The sequence below is a fragment of the Phascolarctos cinereus genome, unplaced genomic scaffold (genome assembly GCF_003287225.1).
Source record: "Phascolarctos cinereus isolate Bilbo 61053 unplaced genomic scaffold, phaCin_HiC Scaffold_5;HRSCAF=322, whole genome shotgun sequence".
NCBI classification, from domain to species: Eukaryota; Metazoa; Chordata; class Mammalia; order Diprotodontia; family Phascolarctidae; genus Phascolarctos; species Phascolarctos cinereus.
Window position 1 is genome coordinate 398,117,668 of NW_027555958.1, and position 21,492 is coordinate 398,139,159.

Consider the following 21,492-nt stretch of genomic DNA (forward strand, 5'->3'; position numbering starts at 1 on the left):
CTTCTCTATTTGGCTTTCACAATCTTATTTCAGATTACCTTTCAGGTTCATTACATGTTTCCTAAATAAACTCTGTGTTCCAGGGGAACTTGGACTATTTGTGATTCTTTGTATGTGATATTATATCTTCCTTCTCCATGCATTTTCAAAATATATCTCCAGTTCTTGAAATGAAACAACTCCTCTTTACCTTGAAGGTCTGTATCATTCCTCGATGCAATATTCCTATTATGCCTTACCAGAAGTCTGTTCTGATATTGCAATGGCTGGTGTTCTTTTCCCAGAAATTACTTTGCTTGTAATTTATATTTGATTTCATGCATTCATGTTGTCTTCCTTGTCATATCTAATACAACACAAGCTCCTTGCGGATGGGGGCAATTTTGTTTTTTATCTTTGTGAGTCCAACACCTAGAACAGTCCCTGGCACAGAGTAGATGCTTAATAAATGTGTTGAATGAATGGATGGATGAATGAATGAATGAATGAATGCTGATTGCATCAAGTTCCCAGATAATACAGAACCCTTTATTGAGATACATGAATATTCAAAAGAGATCAACCCAATAATTCACAGAGGACAAAATTAAAAGGATAAAGAATTTCTATTGTCCTGGCTATTATATTCAGTTATGTGAGCAGCTAATCTATCAACACATATATAATTGAAAAGATACTTCAAACAGCCAATACACCAGACCTAGGATTGAATAGGAGAAAGAACAGTGGTTGGATAGCCTTTAGGAAATTATACAGTGTTTTAAATGATTCCAAAATATTCTCTAACATGAGACACCATTTTAAAATATTGTTATCTTTTCACATAGTGCTATCAAGTGGGATCCATAGAACACCACAATCTCCAAAGACTCAGAATTGTGACTGATCTAAAAGTCATTGAAAAGATGTCTGGTGATTATAAGTAAGGAGCTAGGTGGCACAATGGATAGACATTGGACCCAGAATCAGGAAAACTTGAGTTAAAGTCCTAAATAGTTCCTAGCGGTGTGACCATCGGGAAGTCACTTAACCTTAAAGTGCTATATAAATATTACTTTTGTTTTTATTACTACTATGAGGGATGAGTGAAGTCTACTCAAGGGTTAAGGAATAGGGGGAACAAATGACTTGAAATTAGCATGACCATCTGGTTGTTAAGCAAATGTTTGCCCTGGGTGGCGCTCCAGCACATCCTATTATCTAAGTTGTAGACATCCTACTATCTAAGTCATCTTGCTATATAAGACATCCTGTTCTGCTTGACTTTTTTCCCCTTTTGCACCCTGACTTTGTAAGCAGTTGTTAAAAGAATGTTGTAAAACTCTGTATCTGGACAAAGCAGGTGGAATTCTATTATTCTCAGACAGATTCTTAAAAACAGATTGTGCATTCTATTTATTGATTAATCAGGAGTAGGGGGAGTGTAGATAAGGGAAGGGATGCGGAGTCTCAAAATGGTATATCATCTTTGCTCTCTGTAACTTGAGAGTGCTCCTTCTGTTGCTATTCTGGGTGTCATGGAGGCTCTGCCCTTTTTTCACGAAAAAGCAAATAAATTTTCTCTGCCTTTCTAAAACAATCTCCAATCTGAACTACAGTGGTGTTGCACACACTACTACTGTGGCTAATACTAATGATAGCTAACATTTATGTAGCCCTTTAAAGTTTGCAAAGTGCTTTACATAAGTTATTTCACTTAATTCTCACAACAACCCTCTGAACTAGGTTCTTTACTTATTCCTATTTTACAGATGAGGAAACTAAGGCTGAGGAAGGTACAGAGTTTTTTTCCTAGATCATTCCACTGTTAAATATAAAAGAGAGAATTTGAATTTTGGTCTTCCTAATTCCAAGGCCAATATTCTATTTTCTATGAAAAAATAACACATGTCAGAAGCCTAGAGGCTAAAAGAAAAATTTATTTTTAAAGTTGAAGATGAACAGAAAACTGAGACTTGGGGGAAAAATTAGGAATGCCTATTCCACACTCAGAGAGAGTACCAGGGAGTGTGTGTGTGTGTGTGTGTGTGTGTGTGTGTGTGTGTGTGTGTGTGAGGCTATATATATATATCTATATCTTTTTGCTATAGCTCTATCTACATACATACATATACACACATATACTATATGTATGTGTGTGTGTGTGTATGTGTGCATGTGTGTATGTAGATATAGATATAAAAATACACTGGGCCACTAGATCATGCAGTGGATAGAACAGTGTGCATGGAATTAGGAAGAACTGAGTTCAAATCCAGCCTCAGACACTTTCTAGCTGTGTGACCCAGGGCAATTTACTTAACATCCATTTGTCTTTGTTTCTTCATCTATAAAATGGGTGTAAAGTAGCATTTACCTCCCAGAGAGGTTATGAGGAACACACACACACACACACACACACACACACACACACACATTCATAAATACATGCAGACATATACATACTGAATATATTATCTTAAGCAAGTCACTTAATTAGAATTGCCCCTAGAGGTTGTGGGGACCCCTGGCAAATTCATAATACATGCATGACCACATGAATTGTGTGTAACATGTGAAAACACACACACGTATGCATTTACAGGTATACGTATACACCTATGTTATCTTCACAACATCCCTGGGAGATAAGGATATAGATATATGTATATGCATGTGTATATATATATATATATATATATATATATATGTATACATACAAGGTGTGTGTGTGTGTGTGTGTGTGTGTGTGTGTGTGTAAGTATTCACCCAGGATCCTCTCATCTTCTAGGTTCAAGGGCAATCGTGAATAAGTGACTTGCCCAAATTCACATGTCAAGGATGTATTAGAAAAAAGGTTAGAACCTAGGTCCTCTTGACTCTATTTTCTATAATTACATTAAAAATAGTCTTTTTTCCAGATCTATCTATCTGTCTATCTATCTATCTATCTATGTATAAACATAAACTTGTAGCTCTAGGTTATATAGAAATGTGAGAAAAACCTCTAATCTGAAAGTCATTTTTTGAAAATGTACTTTTCCACTCTGCGTGTCAGATCTACCAAAGTAAAACATAATGAGTTATTTATCAGCTTCAGAGAGTTATTTTGAAGGGTTGACATACTTTGGGTCTTTCTTTGTCCAATTTCACTAGCCTATTGCAGTTTCTAATCACATTGCAGCATAAATTTAGAAGTTCTTCGATTAGATTCTCTTTGAAAGACCTATAGACTTGGCATGTATAATTTGCTGAAACTTGACTTTTGTAATTAAAAAACTTCCACATCTTTGCAAGAGTCTACAGTAATATCTAAGTTTCTTTTTATGCCTGAATCAATTGCATTTCATGAGAAAAATTGAGCACAGGAGCCTGTAGATCTTTATGTTGCTTTTTATTCTTGTAAATTTTTACATTCACAAAATATAGAGACAACTTGGATGAGAAGAGTTTAATGGTCTAATGACAACCTTAATTCTTTGATAAAGTGAGGGGCCAAGGATGAGTGAACAACTTGAGAATCAAGAAACTAGGGCAATGGGGATGATTGCTAAAATTTACATGTCATTGTCCTGTTTTGCATGGGCATTTATAATCCAAATACATTCAACATAGCTTTCAAATTGGAAAGATTTAAATCTTTTCTCAGTCCTGCTCTCTTAAATGATCATAGGCTTTTGCTCTAAAGCCAAAAGGGACTGAAGATACCATCCATCCCGTCCCCTAATTTTATGAGTTAGAAAATTGAGGTCCAGGCAGGATAAGTAAGTGGCTTATGTAATGTGACACAAGTAGAAAAGGTTGGAGTTGGGATTTCAACCCTTGTCTTCTTATTCAAAGCTTTTTTTCCCTTCCCACCATATAATGCTGGCTACAATAGTGGATGCTCTTGCTTTAAATAGGATATTTAACTTATATAGAAGCATTTTTTAAAAACTTCTGTTTTGTTTTTACATTACAAAAAGTTTATAGATAACCTCCAGCCTGAGAGGTCTCTTGTAACAAAGTAAAGCAAGTAAAACTAATAATAGAATGACTTCATCCAAAAGTACACACAACATACCATATGGACATTATCCTCCAAAATCTATCTATCTCTACTTAACAGAAATCTATTTTCTCTTATTCCCACCCCATCCTATTTGGGAAAGAAAAAGAAAAGGAACAAGCATTTATATAGTGCCTACTGTGTGCTAGACATTTTGTACTAAGAAATTTTACAAATGTTATCTCATTTGATCCTCATAACAACACCGTGAGTTAGGTGCTATTATTATCCCCATTTTAGAACTGAGAAAAGTGAGGCAGTCAGAGGTTAACAGTGACTTGTCCAGGATCATACAGCTAGTAAATATCTGAGGCCAGATTTGAATTCAGGCCTTCTTGATTCCTTGCCCAATACTCTATCCACTGTTTCACCAGTGGCAAGGAAAATAAAGAAGGAAAAAATGTCATCATAATAAATATGCATAGTCAAGCCAATAAAAAAGACCCTCAATATAGATGTATGTTATATATATATATATATATATATATATATACACACACACTATATATGTGTGTATATACACACATGCACATATACATACATATATAAAATATACATACACACATACATATATATAAAATATGTGTGTGTGTGTATATATATATATATATATATATATATATGATCCTGGACAAGTCACTGTTAACCTCTGACTGCCTCACTTTTTTTATATATATATATATATAAACCTTCTGTCCTTCAAATACTTTTCCTCTCAGTCATATTTCATCAATGATCCTTTGGAATCATGAATGGCCATTATATTGATCATGGTTCTTAGTTTTCCAAGTTCTTAGTTTTTACAATGTTATTGTTATTGTACAAATTGTTTTCCTGATTCTTATTTCATTCTTCATCAGTTTATAAGCATTAAATACAAACTTTTAAAAATACAGTTATTAAATAAAATCATGGGTTCTAGCTTAAGAACCCTTAATTTATAGGTTCCCTTTTTATGGAGGAGTATAAAGAGATGTCTCATCCCCAATCTATCTCACAACTATAAAAGGTAACCAATCCATCTTGAGCTTATCCCCCATCATGAATCTCTTTCCCCCGTAGTCCAAGGTCAAGCCACTACTTTTCATAAACAACATGGTCAAAATCAGATAGAAAGACTCACATCCTACACATTTATTAAGCTGATGGGAACTTGATAAAATCGGTATATATTGTTTTTGGGGTTGTTGTAATACAAACATGACTGCTAATGCTAATGCGAATACTAAAAATAAATGTGTTTTTAGTTGATCACTACTCAGCCAAGAAGCAGGAATAAATATCAAAACTCTCAGTTTGTGAAAACATAAATTTGGGATTTAAAATGTTTTTGGCACACTCTGACTTGTGACTTTCAATTTAGTGAAGTTGCCAACAATCTCAGGTGGTAAAAGCAGGGGGACATATTTGAGATACATTTTTAATTTATTCGCAGGCAATATATTCTGGTAATGCCTCCAGCTCTAAACATGTCCCTTTAAAATTCACCTATGTGATTCCTCTGAGAAATATTTTATAGACAGATGTTAGTGTCACATTGACACTGCATAATGCTATAATAATGTTTTAAAAGATTACATTACAAGATAATTAAAACTTTAGCTATAAATGATTACATACATAAATATAATATGTATATGGATGCAAATTGTGACAGGGAACATGCTTCTGGGAAGGAAAAACAAATTTTTGTCTTTTTTGGAAGTACTTTTATAATGTTTTCAAGGAAAGGCAATTAGAATTCACTGTTTTCTGCAAGAAAAGTGTTGTAGCAACTGTAAGTGGGGAAAATAAACAGATAAAAATTATTATCATTAAACCCATTGAACCTGGATTTTCCAACTGAATTGCATTATTTGGCACCAAACAGATTTTTCACAGGCTGTAGTACTTGTCTACAAAGTAAACCAGGAAAGGAGAGAAAGAACATTTGGCCTAAACAAAAAAATGACATTCTTCAGAGTTAAGTGATTTAAGATCAAACTCCTTGAAAATCTAAGTGATTCTTGTTCTAGACTCCTGAGCTACTAATTTAAAATCAGAAGACTTAAAATGACTACAGCTCTTGAATAAGTGCACTGAAATTATATAGGACTCTATGGGCAATCTCAAATTGTAATTAAAAAAAAAAAAGAAAGGAAACCTAAGAATACATTCATAGATTTAGAGTTGGATAAGGAAACTTAATCCCAGAGAAGTTAAATGATTTGCTCAGAGTGATAAGGCTAGTAATTTTCTTTTGTAGTATTACACTCCAGGATTTCCTGATTCTTTCCTGCATTGTATCCATTACAAGATCAATGTAGGTTTTGGCAGAGCAAATTTCAAAGGGATCTGAGGAAGAATTATTATAATCCTATACCTTAAAGTTCTATAGTGGAAATCAGCTAAAAAAGGGTGAGAAACAATTAAAAATGAAATTCTGAACACATGAAGAAAAACAATTCTAATGAAGAGTATAAGGATAAAAAACTTCAAAAGAGACCAATGTAGATGCTGATAGAATTCAACCAACTTTAATTTTCAAAGGACAAATAGAGATGACAGAAATAAGACAGATAACAGAAGATAAATGTAAAAATGTGACACAGTCTTCCAAGAAAAACAGTGTCAGAAACACTAAAGATCAGAATAAGCTAAGGAATGTTTAGTATAAATACAGTTTTCCCTTTCCCTCCTCCTCCCCCTCCCCCATTATGATTTGCTAGGTATTTCATGACCAGGGAGTAGGAGAGAACAATCACTTCCCCCTCACTCCCTATAGTAATTTTCCACCATGGACAGGTCCTTTCCAAAACTCTACAAAATTTCTCTTTAAAGCTTACCTAATTAAAGCTCTGCACAGGTGTGTCCAGTTTTTGCTCATACAATAAGGTAGATTGTACAGCTAGGTGGTACAGTGGATGGAATGCTGGGCCTGGAGTCAGTAAGACTCATCTTTCTGAGTTCAAATTTGGTCTTAGAGACTTCCTAGATTCATGACTCTGGGCAAGTCACTTAACTCTGCTTGTCTCAGCTTCCCCATCCATAAAATGAGTTAGGGAAGGAAATGGCAAACCACTCCAATATCTTTGCCAAGAAAACCCCAAATGGGGTCCCAAAGAATCAGACAGGACTGAATGACAACTACAACAAAAATGAGATTGATCACTTTAATTCTGTAAAAGTAATATCCTAAAGAGGCTGCCAAGTATTATCATGTTATCACATTAAGGTCTCATTACTTCTGTTATCTACTCTTCCTGTGACTACATCAACTATGGAAATAAGAATGAAATCCTCTCTTCCTTATATTTTATTGAAAGGGATATTAAGCTGGTAGATCAGCTGAATGATGTATATAGTTTATTTAGCTCTTAGTAAAGCATTTGAAAGTCTTTCATGGTATTATTACATGTGAGATAGAGGGATGCAGGATAGGTGACATAATACAGCTGTATTATACAATCAGTCATGAATAGACAATCCTTCATCTGGGGGGAAAACTGGATTTTTAAAAGAACTTAAAATGAATCTACAACCATAAAAACTAATGTGATTGACTTTATAATCATTTTAAAAAGCCACATTTTCCAAAAATGAGGAAGATTATAAGCCCACTCCCCTCTCATCTGGTCACACACATCTTGAATGTTACATGTCCTGCTTGAGGACCATACTTTAGAAAGGATAATGATATTCTTGAGATCATTCAGAAAAGACTAACAAAGATATTGAAGAGACTTAAGATCACATTGTAAGAGTATTGATTGAAGAAGAGATCTTTTGTGTGAAGAATTGCTGAACTGATGATATGAGAGCCATCTGAATCTGAAAGGATATCAAGGGGAAGTGAGATTAAATTAATTAGGCTTGGTTCCTAAGAACAGAGTGAAGAACAATTAGAAGAAATCACAATGAACAAGATTTTGACCTAATAAAAAGAAAATTGATAGATGTTTGTTTTCCCCTCACTGGAGGTCTTACACAATAGATCAGTGAATACGTGTTGGGCATATTATGGAGAGATTCTTGTTCAAGTACATATTGGGTCCAAAGAAAAAGAGAATTACACTCCCTCCTTGCCCCCACGTCTTAGAATGTCTTTCATTCATCAAAGCTTAACTTATATCATACTTTCAAATACATAGAAGCCAGTATTCCTCCACAAAACAATTTGTAGAGGCAAAAGGAGCAGACCTGTGATTTCACTGGTACAAGCAGCTCCCTGTCTGTTCCTTCTCACCATGTTATTGTCTTAGAGAGGTGAAATGAATAATGAAAGATTAAATGACTTGCCCCTGGGTCACACAGTCAGTATGTGTCAGAAGTAAGACTTGACTTGTCTTCCTCACTCAAAGGTGACTGAATTACTTTTCCACTACTCCTTCTCTTCCATGACTTAATTTTGTGTATGTGTTGACTGTGTTCTTGTTGTCTCCCATTAGAGGATCTAAGGTCTCTGAGGGCAGGAACTGTTTCATTTTTGTCTTTGGATCCCCACCTCCTAGCACTGTGGCTGCCATATAGCAAGCCCTTAATAAATTCTTATTAAGAATATATTATTGACATAACATATAAATATTATTAATGTAAAATTCTTGAGTTTTTGATTAAACTGTAGCCATTACTCTAAGCTACAAGTACATCCAAGTTTAATATGCTCATGCATACACACACACACACACACACACACACACACACAATATTACTGACATTGATAATACCTAGAAATAGAATTATCTCCGCTAGGAATAATAAGAGTTTTCATTCTTTGGATAGAATATTGTATTTTGGGAAAGAAAGAAAAGCCTGGGAACAGGAGTCAGGAGACCAGAGTTCCATATTTTACTTTATCCACAATCATCTATGTAACTACCTCACTAAGTGATTGTCCATCTCTGGATCCCAATTCCTGCCTCTGTAGAAATAAGGAGATGGACTATATGATCTCTAGGGTCTCCTATAGCTCTAAAATTATATAATTTAAATTTAAAATATTTTGGCACCTAAAGCTATCTTTTACTAGGGGTACAAACATGTAGGAAATTTTTATCAACTGACTAGAAATGAACTGCTTCAGTTTTGCAATGTCATGACTCCCCAGAGTACTGTAGATCTACCTATATAGACTATATTTTGCAAAACCATCCCCAACATATGTAATAGGTTTGGAAACAGAGCTGAATTTATGGATTTTGTTTAAGGTTACTCTAACTGTTGCAATATGGCACTAACCTTTTCCACAGATGGAATCAAGTTTCTGTCTGCCATTTTAGCATCTGCCCTTCAGGGATGTTTCAAATTGATATTTTAGGCAGACAATAAATGAAGATCTGTAACTTCAAACTTCACAACCCACAAATATGGACAAAAACTCAGTGGTGTAACTAAAAACCCATTACATCTCATATTTAATCTTCTTTTGAAAGAAAAAGCCTTTCCACCCCTTTCAATAGCCATAAAAACGCTACATTTAAAATCTATCTGTGCATAGCTCCCTGCCATGGATTACAGCTGTAGTTCATGTGGCATTTTTAGCAAACTGTACAAAATGGAAATGTCACCTTTTCTGTTGAGCAAGAGTACTTTAGGTTGCCTTTTTTTTCTTCTTCAGAATAAAATGAACAGAGTTCAACACTACCTTTATAAAGAGAAATTCTGAGTTAAATCAAGAAGTTCAACAAAATGTTAACTTTACAAGTAAGAGAACTTCGAAATAGTACATACTTTGAGAAGAGCAATCAATCTATTTTTTTGTGTGTGAAAATGAAAATTGAAAGTCCATTACACAAGCATCATTCTGAGACTAGAGATGCCATTTCTAGTAGATCTCAGTGTTAAGCCATATGTTAATTTTCTATAAAGTCATGTTAAATATATTAAAGATATTGAGTTTCTGAGCAGAAATTTTTGACTATATGCCTAGATAATTAAGAATTGCAGGCTTTATTTTGAATGCTATGCTTTTATATAATAATATTTAACACACAAAGCATCTTATGATTTGTAAAGCACTTTCCTTATATCTTCATACTTATACCTTCATCCTTACATCATTTTATTGACTTTCACAGAAACCCTCTAAAGTAGGTGTTATTGTTAGTGCTGTTTAACATACATTTCAATTTGGAAGGTTAATGAGTCTCACTACCTCATTTTACCACTGAGGATTCTGGGGCCCCAAGAGGTTAAGTGACTTATTTATAGTCAAATATCTTGCAAGCATCTGAGATGGGATTTTAATCCAACTCTTCTGTAATCCAGATTATTTCTATCCATTACTCCACTTACTTGCCTTAATAAAAATTTGCATCTGGATTTTAATTCAGTGAGTCTTTATTAAACACTTATGACACTAGGATAGTTTCTAGGGATCAGGATACAAGGACAAAATATGAAAAAGCTCCATATTCACCACAAAAATTCACATTGATTTCATTTTTCCTCAACTAAGAAGGGGCATTCCCCAAATGTCTTAATATAAAATAGAGTGTCTTCTTTTTTTGTCACATATGACATTAGGTTTTGCATCTCTAAGCTTTTGTACTTGCTATCCCACACACCAGGAATATACTCTTTCCTTATGTCTGCCTCATAAAATCCTTTGAGACATAGCTCAAGTACCATCCTCTGCTGGAAACCCATATTGATTTACATACTCCTCTCATCTCTTACTGTTAATTCCTCCCCCTACCTTAAAACTACCTTGTGTTAACTCTGAGGGTACTACTTCATACCTATCAGCTTAGCTAATATGACAGAAAAGGAAAATGATAAATGTTGGAGGAGATGTGGAAAAACTGGGCCATTAATGCATCCTTGGTGGAGTTGTGAACTGATACAACCATTCTGGAGAGTGATTTGGAACTATGTCCAAAGGGCTATAAAAGTGCACATACCCTTTGATCTAGCAATACCACTGCTAGGTTTTTATCCCAGAAAGATATAAAAAAAAAAAGGAAGATGACCATTTGTGTATTTTTTTTGTAGGGGCAAATAATTGGAAATTGAAGGGGATGCTCATCAATTGGGGAATGGTTGAACAAGCTGAAGTATATGATTGTGATGGAATATCATCATAGGGCTTTAAGAAATGACAAGCAGGATAACTTCAGACAAACCTGGAAAGACATATATGAATTGATACAAAGTGAAGTGAGAAGAATCAGGAGAACACTGTACACAGTAACAGCAATAATGTACAATGACGAAAAGTGAATGACTTAGTTATTCTCAGAAATACAATGATCCAAGACCATCCCAAAAGACTCATGATGAAGCATGTTATCCACCCCTAGAGAAATAACTGATAATGTCTGAAAACAAACTGAAACATGTTTTTTTTTTCTTTCTTTCTTTCTTTTTTATTCTGGTCTTCTTGTACAAAATGACTAATATGGAAATGTCTTATATGATTACATATATATCATATTGCTTACCACCTCAGAGAGAGGAGAAGGGAGGGAAGAGAGAGAGATAGAATATGGAACTGAAAACTTTTTTAAAAAACTAAAATGTTGAAACATTGTTTTAACATGTTATTGGGGGAAAAATAAAACATTATTAGAAAATAAATTCTGTAAGTGGAAATTGCTTCAGCAAATAACAATATCAACATTAATATATTCTTGTCTCTACCTCTTTCCTATTCCCAAAAAATAGACATGGTCAATTAGAAAAAAAAACTACCTTGTATTTAACTACTTTGCAACTATTTTATTTATTCACGTAGTACATATGCTACATATATTTATATATGCATTTATTTTCTCCACTAGAAAGTGAGGTCCTTGCTAGTAGGGATTTCCTAGTAGAGATTGCTTCAGTCTTTGGACTTGTATCCCTGATACCTACCATTATCCCTGGTGCTTAATAAATAGTTGCTGATTAATTGAAGCTAATGAGTCATTTTGGTTATAAGCATGAAAGCAGAGACAACTTAAAATAGATCCCTCTGAAATATTTGGACATATTAAACTAAATATCTCATAGACATCTTAAACTAATCATGTCCAAAAATGATCTCATTATCTTTTCCTCTAAACCCTCCTCTTTTCCTAACTTCCCTATTGCTAATAAGGGAATCTCCATCCTCCTAGACACTCAGGCTCTCAACCTAGTTGTCCTTTGAAACTCTTCAATCTCTCTCATCTTCTTATATCTAAATTTTGGCTAAGGCCTGCCTCTTTTACCTACATAACACCTTTGATACATATGCCCCCTTCTCTCTGTTGAGGTTTAGAGGGTTAGGGGTGCTGGGACCCCAAAACCATGATACGTGGGTCCTGACCAAATGAATTCCACCCAAGATTTCTTTCAGTCAAAGAGAAGGTTTATTAGAACATCCATCAGGGATGGATGAGATTTAAAGAATCTGGTATATTGACCAAACTCTTAAGGAATCTGAGCATTTGTATCATAATGCAAGTGGGCCAGATCTTAAGAATCTGAGCACCTTAATGGAGGCAAAATGGACCTTATATACAGAAAGACTGTGGGAGGGATCAAGGTAGGATCTTGATGGGGGTGATTGGGAGGTGAAGAATGGGGTCTAGATAGGGTCAAGGGTAGGAATTAGTCAGGGGCCATAGGGAGGTAATAGACAATGGAGGTTGGGGGGGTAACAGAATTGGGAGATTGGGAGAAGGTGATAATGAAAGGCCAGTTGATAGGATTATAGCCTCAGATGAACTCCAGAGATTTGGCCATGTAGGAAATCTCAGGGCTTTTCCTTTTTGGGGTCCAGATCCCCAAAGCATGGTCTTTTTCTTTTGGGGGTTGAGATCCCATCCCCATCATCTCCTCTGCTCAGGCCCTTATCACCTCATACAGGGACTAATGCAATAGTTTATTGTAATTTCCCAATGTAATATGCACTACATTCTGCTGTCAAAGTGAACTTCCTAAAGTTTAGGTCTGAACATAATACTCCCTACTATTTAACAAAATCTAGTATTTCTCTCACTTCAAGACTCAAGCATAAAATCCTCTGCTTAGTATTCAAAGCCCTTTAAAACCTACTTGTACTTTAACATTTTTAGTCTTCTTACAAATTGGATCCCACCTTGTATTCCCTAGGTACTCTGGGATTCAGTGACACTGGCCTCTTAGCTGTTGCTGCTGTTGCTGTTGTTTGTCCTTTGTTCTGGAAGATAACCATGACATCAGGGAGGTGTTGCTATGACATACAAGTGAATTAGATTTAAGTGAGGGAGGGCTGTACAGTCACCAGCATCACTTTCTTCTTCAGAGCCATCTGGGTCCAGTGGCAGGATATAGATAAGGATGACTGGAGATGACTGTGGATGCAGTGGGAGACCTTGGCCTTCTTAAGCTAAGTTCTTTGCTAGATCTCAATCTGGCTGAGGCAATGCCCATTCCGTGATTAAGGCTATGTAAGAAATGAGGTAGAGAATGACCTCTTTACCTTATTGTTAAAAAAAAAAAATCTGGGAGGGGAAGACTCTTGGATTTCTAGCCAAAACAGAAATAATTGTTTTTATATTCACTCTAAACCAATCAGAGCCCAAACAATGACCAAGGGGTCCTTGGCCTGGGACCTGTTGTTGGCCAATCAATAAGAACCAGAAAAAAAAGTTTCTGTGATCAAAATTTACATTCCTTTGGGCTGAGCACCCTAATCTTTAAATAAAGCACTTCATATCTCAACTTTTGAAATTTTTGTTGGCTACCCTCTATACCTAGAATTCTTTCCCTTCTTATCTCTGCCTCTTAGCTTCCCTGGATTTCTGCAAGTCCCAGTTAAAATCCCACCTTCTGCAGAAAGGCATTCTTGATCACCCCTAATTCTCCTGCCCTACCTCTCTTGGTTATCTCCAATTTATCCTGTGTGTCACTTGTTTTTATACAATTATTTTCATGTTCTCTTTTCCATTTAACTGTGAACTCCTTCAGGGCAGTGATTTTATTGTTTTTTAAACCTTTCTTTGTAACCTCAGTGCTTAACTCAGGGCCTGGTACATAGCAGAAATTTAATACGCGTTTATTGAGTGACCTCTTCTTCCCTCTCCTTTTAAAGCCTTTCACAACCTAGCTCCTTATCTTTCTAGCTTTTGCTTCCCCCAACTTATTCTATGATTTAGTGAATTTGGCCTTCTTGTTCATCACACATGACACACCATCTTCCAATTCTGTGCCTTTTCACTAGCTGTATCCCATAGCTGGAATGCTCTTCTCACCTCCACCTTCTGGATTCCCTGGATTCTTTCTAGACTCAGCTCCATTTGTAAACATTAGAAGAGGCTTTTCGTGCCCTCCCCACCATCACCCTGAGAGTCTTCCCTCTTCAGAAGGCTTGATGAATGAGGTGGTGTTTCGGGGGAAGCTTTTAAATAATTAATGTTTGAATTAATCAAAAGTGGAATGGGCTTCCTCAAAAGGGAATGGATTCCTCATCACATGAAGTCTTCAAGCAAAGGTAAATAAAGACTTAGATATGTAAAAGTTGGGATTCTTCTTCAATTAAAGGTTGTACTAGTAAGTGCTATGACTTCTTCCTTCCATCTCTGTATTCTGAATATTATTTTCTCTACAGAAGGATAGACTCATAAATAATTCAGAGTTATGCAGAATTCAATTTTCAATTCACTTCAATAAGCATTTATTAAGCACTTTCTGTGTTCCTGGAACAATGCTAATCACTGGAGGTATAAATAAGAAAAAGAAAACATAGAAAAAGAAGCTAAAATGGGGGAAGGAACATTGTGTTTGTAGAAGAAGCCAAACACAATTGCTAATGGGAAATTTAACTGGAGGGTTGTGAACCAAAACTTATGAAGGAAGCCTTTAGCAGGACTTTAATGCTTTGTTCTCTAGCTCTAGATATAGAAGGGAGAGCTATTCAGTAGGAGTGGAGAAAGTGTTGAGTGTCAAAACCTGAGTCAATCAGCATTGTGATCAGATTTTAGGTGATTAGATTGTCCTTAGGGAGGGGGAGTATTCAATAGAGTACAAACAAAGTAGAGCTGATGATGGCAATTCAAAATAAATTGAAAATTGTTATTTACTAAGTAATAATTTGGGATTCTTTATAATTAATCATGTATTTCTTAAATTCATATACTTTTTTGGGGGAATCTTCGACATTTGTACAACTCCATGGCCAGAAGACAAAGGTAGAGAGGAATGCCTTTATTATCTTCAATCAAAGAAAGTTTGGGAAGTCCACCTCTGAATTATGGGGTAATGTACTTTGAAACTTGAAGTAAAACCTGATATACATATATATTGCTTGTAAGTTTATTACACCATCTATAGAAGATTTCTGAGTCTCATGGAAAGCACTGATTTAAAGTCTGTTGCTATAACATACTACCTGTATGATTTGGAGCAAGTCATTTAATCTCCTTTGGACTCAATTTCCTCATTTATGAAATGGCATTGTTGAAGTAGGTCCTTTCTAACACTAAAGCTCTTATTCTATGATCGTTGATTTTTTTTAGAAATAATATTTCATGCATCTCTCCTCTGATTCACTTCCCCAACAGTCCATAGATTTTATTTAAACTAACTCCTTCTATTCTCGGACACATATCCATATGCTTGGGCTCAAAAGTTTTATTAGGACGTAAAACCTGATGATACTGTGGTCACCAATCCTAATGATAGACTCTATAAAAATGTAGAATATCACAGCAATGGTTTCAATGAGTATTTGGATTCTTATAAATAGTTAAATTAATCTTGAAAAATATAATTTCAAATATTTGGAAAATAGTATCATGTTTATACTCACATGTATATAATAGTATACATATTTATACTCACATGTATATGATGTTTTTTGTTCTGGTCTCTCTGACCATCCCTCTCTTCTAGTCAGTATAGTATACAAATTTATAAGTAGTCAGCAATAGAATAGAGCAATAGAAGGAAGTAAGATCCAAAGGGGGAACTTGTACAAACCTTAAAGTTAAAAGTTATAAGAATATAATTTATAAATTGTATCTTATATTAACCAAAATTCACATCCTGATAATATGTGATGAATCAGCATCTAGGCACTGTTGTCAGGGTCTTTTGGTCCTGTGGCATGTAAATTCCAGACAGACTCCAGCCTCCACATTTCTAGACCAGTAGAACACCAAAAAGGTGCTAACAACTTTGAGATGTAACTTTGATGTTCTTTTGTTTTTGTTTTTTCAGGTGATTGGGGTTAAGTGACTTGCCCAGAGTCACACAGCTAGTAAGTGTCAAGTGTTTGATCTCAGGCTGGATTTGAACTCAGGCCCTCTTGACTCCAGGGCAGGTGCTCTATCCACTGCACCACCTAGCTGCCCCAAACTTTGATGTTTTTCCAATAACTTTGAGATGATTTGGATATGTTAATTAACTAACCCCAAGGTGGCATAGATAGGAGTTGGTCTGTTTCCCCTCCAAACTTTCAAAATCTTTTTCCTTAGTTAAGAGAATGATATTATCTGCCTCTCCCCCTCCCCATCCTCTTCTTCACACTGCTTACTTTCACCATCCCATTCCCCCATCCCTGAGACATGCCATCTGTCTCTATAACTTTTTTGCCTCTTGTCTTTGCCTTTATGGTCTTTTTGCCCTCAACCCTCCTGTATTTAATTAAAATGTGATGATCACCCCATTTCACACTACCAATCATGGTCTTTCCCAGTTAGTACCCAAAGAATTTGTCAGGCCTGACACCATGCCATACTTTTATGAATTAATTCTCAATTCAGTGGGTAGATAGATAGATAGATAGATAGACAGACATGAAGAAAGAGAGTGAGAGAGGCAGAGAGAAACACAGAGACAGAGAGACAAACACACATACACACACACACCTTGAAACAGAGAGAGAGAGAGAGAGAGAGAGAGAGAGAGAGAGAGAGAGAGAATATACATATGTATTATGCATGATACAGCACTGATGACAGGTACCTGAAATAATAAGAGTACTTTCACCAGTGCACAATCCTTAAACACCTGTTCTTACTAACACTGAGTTGTTCAAGAGGAATGAAAATGTTACCCAAATGTAATTAATTCAATCAAATGCTTTTTTTTAATGAATAATGGAAAACAGATGTGAAGACTGTCCATGCCATTATGAAAAAGGGAACAAGGAAAGTGTACTTTTAGATCTCCTCAACATGTATATTCATGCATTCTTTGAATATAAAGTAATCTCAGAGATAACATCCAGGCTTGTCTGGAGAAAATCATGTATAAGATGAGGATATTATATTCCTAAACCATCTGTCTCATTTCTTTAAAATAATCACTCTTACATTTTCTACATGGAAGTATGACATAGTTGAAAAACTATGTATACTCTCCAGGCTTCCACATAGTTTGAATAATAATACCAGGGATGATTATTAGATGTCAGTGGGGCACCTCTTTGTGCGGTCCACTGAAGCAGGCAATATGAGAGAAAACAATGTAGATCTGGCTGCACTATTGCATGACTCTTTGTTCCTCCACTTTGTCACTTCTCCCAAGGTGGTTGGCCCACTTTCTGAAGTTGACATTTATTGGGAGACATAGGGAGATTCAAAACAATCCCTCAGTAAAAAATCATTCAGGGGTAAAATAATGCATAAATCCATTAAAAATGTAGGACTGAAAAAAACAAATCATTAATGTAAGATTAGTTAGTACTTTAAGACATCTCAGTGTCTACACAAAACATTTAAAAGAACATAAAACAAAGCAAATACATACATAGACAAATACACAGAGAGAGACAGAGAGACAGAGAAAGAAGTCAGTGGTCATCAACACAATACCCTTACTATACCTAGATATATCTGATTGAAACATGTTATAAATAAAGCCTGAGTTAAAGAGGGAGTTATGTCTTTCTTTCTGACATCTTAATTGTATCTCTGTTAAGAAGAAAACCTTTAAAGAGACAAAATTTTGAAATACAGGCAAGACACAAACCAGTATCAAACAGAAATGGAAAGTGTGAAAGAATTGCAATTTGCACCCACTAAAATGAAATCAGGCATCCATTTAAGTATCAAATTGTTATTTTAGAACTCTTCCTTAGTCCTTTTGTAAGAAGAGATTGCAGTAACAAAATTCAGAATAGGTGCTCACTAAAACACTTATGCAAGCAAAATGGTCAGCCAGCAATTCTGAGTCATAAATAAATAAAGCATTCCAATTTTGTACATTTTTATTTCTCTTGGGTCAAAAAATGTTTCAAATAGATGCCAAAATCAAACTTTCCTACAATTTTATCTGGGGTAGACCCTGAGGGGCAGTTTTGCCCTTGTCCTTTAAAAGTAAGGAAAGGAAATAAGCTGCAAATGATTTGAGCAACAAGATGGTGCAGTAGACTTTTTTCTCCAATTCTCATCAACCCTCAAATCTTTCCAAAACAGACATTTTATGCCAAAGATAAACTAAGTTTTGTGGTCTACATGGTCCAGGATAATCAAAATTTAAAAGAAAGTTAAAAAAAATTTAAAGCCTTAAGAACCCAGAAACTGACCCCACTGATCTTGAATTAAATCAACATCCAACCCCCACCTTTCACACTACTGACTTTAAGGCCACACTAGCAGACCTAATGAGAAAACACAGGCTTAGATCAAAACCCACTGCTGCCCCGTGGTCCCTCCTCCCTCTTTACAGGATTGTGGACACCTCATCTTCAGACTAAGGAAGTTTACTTAGGTCTTGACAGCTAGTTTAGTCACAACTTTTCAGGAACAAAAGCCTGCATGAGTTTGCAAACTGGAAGTCCCAGTGCTGAAAAGTAATAAACTTCAGGTTCCAAAGAAACTAGGTTCTGAATTGCCAGTGCTGGTCCAGAGACCTGAGGAACAGAGACAGTGGGATACGACCATGACCAGACACTTGTGTGTGTGTGTGTGTGTGTGTGTGTGTGTGTGTATGTGTGTGTGTGCTGGGGGGAGGGCTGTGCAGTACTCTATCAAGCCTGAGGGAAAGGGCATAGCATCTAGCTGCAGCCAGCTCTGACCACCCAAATGTCACTTGAAGCAGAGACCTAGGCTGGTGAACTGTGAATTTCCCATTGTGTGAGAAGACTGAAATCCAGCTCTCAAGGAAACCATAATCGAGGGGAGGGAGTCAGGAAGTGAATGATAAGTTAAAATAAAATTTAAAAAGAAAACACTTTAAAGGTCATAGGGAATTCAATCAGTGCATGCATTGCATTCAATAAAGGTTCAGTTATTAATTTTAGCCCAGGATGAGACTTTGGACTGAATCTTTCAATGCTTGAAAATTTCCATAAAAATCACTATCCAAACTAAGACTTGAGAAAGATGATTGGCAGAAGTTTATCGAGTTTCTCCTGCTTCTTATTCAGGAAGCCTTGCCTGAGGAATAAATTAGTTTGCAAATTTTTGAGTTTCTTTCCTTCTCCCTGGTATCAGTAACAATTATAATATTTATGCATTAGCTTGTCTGTCTAACTTGTGAACTTTGATGATCAAAGTAAACACTTTTTGAATAACAACGTAATTTGAGGATTCTTTCCATATCACCCAAGATTCCGATGCATTATAATCTGCTGAAGGTTAAAAGAGAATCTAGCTCATCGGTTTTTCTGTCATCCTATCATAGCAATAAATAGGTGAATCCTCAAACATTTTATGTCCATTGATTGAAGGTTGTGGGTGAGAGATACAAAGACAGAGATATAGAGAAACACACAAAGATGACATAGATCAACAAAGACATATATACAGACACACAGACAAACGAAAAAAGAGACAAAGAGAGAGAGCTAGATGGACAAGAGAGGAGGGTAGCTTAAAAAAAAAAAAAGACAGAGAAAGGCCCAGAGAGAGACAAAGAGAAATAGATATACTAGATAAAGAGAGAGACAGATACAAAAAGAGAGATAAACAGGCAGAGGAAGAGGGAGACAGAGATGTCAGAGATGAATCAGAGAAATAGATAAAAAAAAAAGGACATAACGAAATTGAGGGCTTTGAAACATTTCTGATTAAAAGACCACAGCTGAATAGAAAATGTATCTTTCAAATAGAAGACTCAAGAGACACATAAAAAGGTAAACAGGAAAGAGAAATCACAAGCGATTCAATAAGGTTAAACTGTTTAAACTCCTAAATGGGAAGATACCTGTAACTCCTAAGAAATTGATTATCATTAGGGCAGTTAGAAGGAGTGTTCATAGAGAGAGGACTCAGGTGTGAGTTGACTATCATAGAAGGATATCCAAAAGAAAATAAATTAAGGGGTAAGAAAGAGGGATGCACTGGGAGAAGAGGCAAGGGAAAGGTAGAATGGGGTAAATTATCTCTCACAAAAGAAGTATAAAAGAACTTTTACCATGGAGGGGAAGATGGAGGGATCGTGGCAGGTAATATTTGAACCTTACTCATCAGAATTTACTCAAAGAATGAATAACATACACATTTAGTTGGGCATAGAAATCTATGTTACCCTAAAGGAAAGTGTGGGATGAGTGGGATAAGAGAAATGTGGTGGGGAGGAGGGGTAATAGAAGGAAAGGCAGATTTGGGAGGTTATGGTCAGAAGCAAAGCAGTTTTGCACAAACAAAACTAAGGCAAACAAAACTAGAAAAAAAAAGAATCTTGAAAATTTTTTACAGTAAATTTCTTTGATAAAGACCTCATTTCTTAAATCCATAGGGAGCTGTGTGAAATTTATAACAATGGGAGACACTCAGCAGTTGATAAAAAGTCAAAGGATATGAACAGACAGTTTTTTAGAAGAAGAAATCAAAGTTATCCATAGTTACGTGAAAAGATTTAAATCACTACTGATTAGAGAAATGCAAATTAAAACAACTCTGAAGTACCACCTTTGGCTGCAAACTATAATCAATTTGATTTCTATGTTGACCATTTGGTGATGACCATATATAGAGTCACCATTTGCATTGTTGAAAAAAGAATATTCATTATGATCAGTGAGAGGAGGTGAAGAATAGATTGACAGGATTAGAATTGGTTGATAGAGTTCCTGAAGAACGATGAATAGACTTTCACAATAATGTATAGGAGAGAACAACAAAAAACATCCCCAAAAATGAGAAATGCAAGAAAGCTGTCTGATAAAGCTTTACAAATAGCTGAGGAAAGAATGAAAACAAAAGGTAAAAGAAAAAAATAATATACTCATTTGGATGAAGAATTCCAGAAATAGTAAGGAGAGATAAGAAGATTTTCTTAAGTGAGTAGTGCAAAGAAATAAAATAAAACAATAGAACAGAAAATATAAGAGATCTCTTCAAGAAAATTAGATCTATTAAAGGAAAGTTTCATGCAAAAATAAGCATGATAAAAGACAAAATGATAGGGACTTAACTGAAGAAGAAGAGGTTAAGAAGGGTTGGCAAGAATATATAGAAGAACCAAACAAGAAAGATCCTGACATCACCATTAATTACGATAGTATCATTGCTGATCTAAAGCCATACATACTGCAGAATGAAGTCAGGTGGGCTAGAGGAAGCATTGCCAACAATAACACTAGCAGA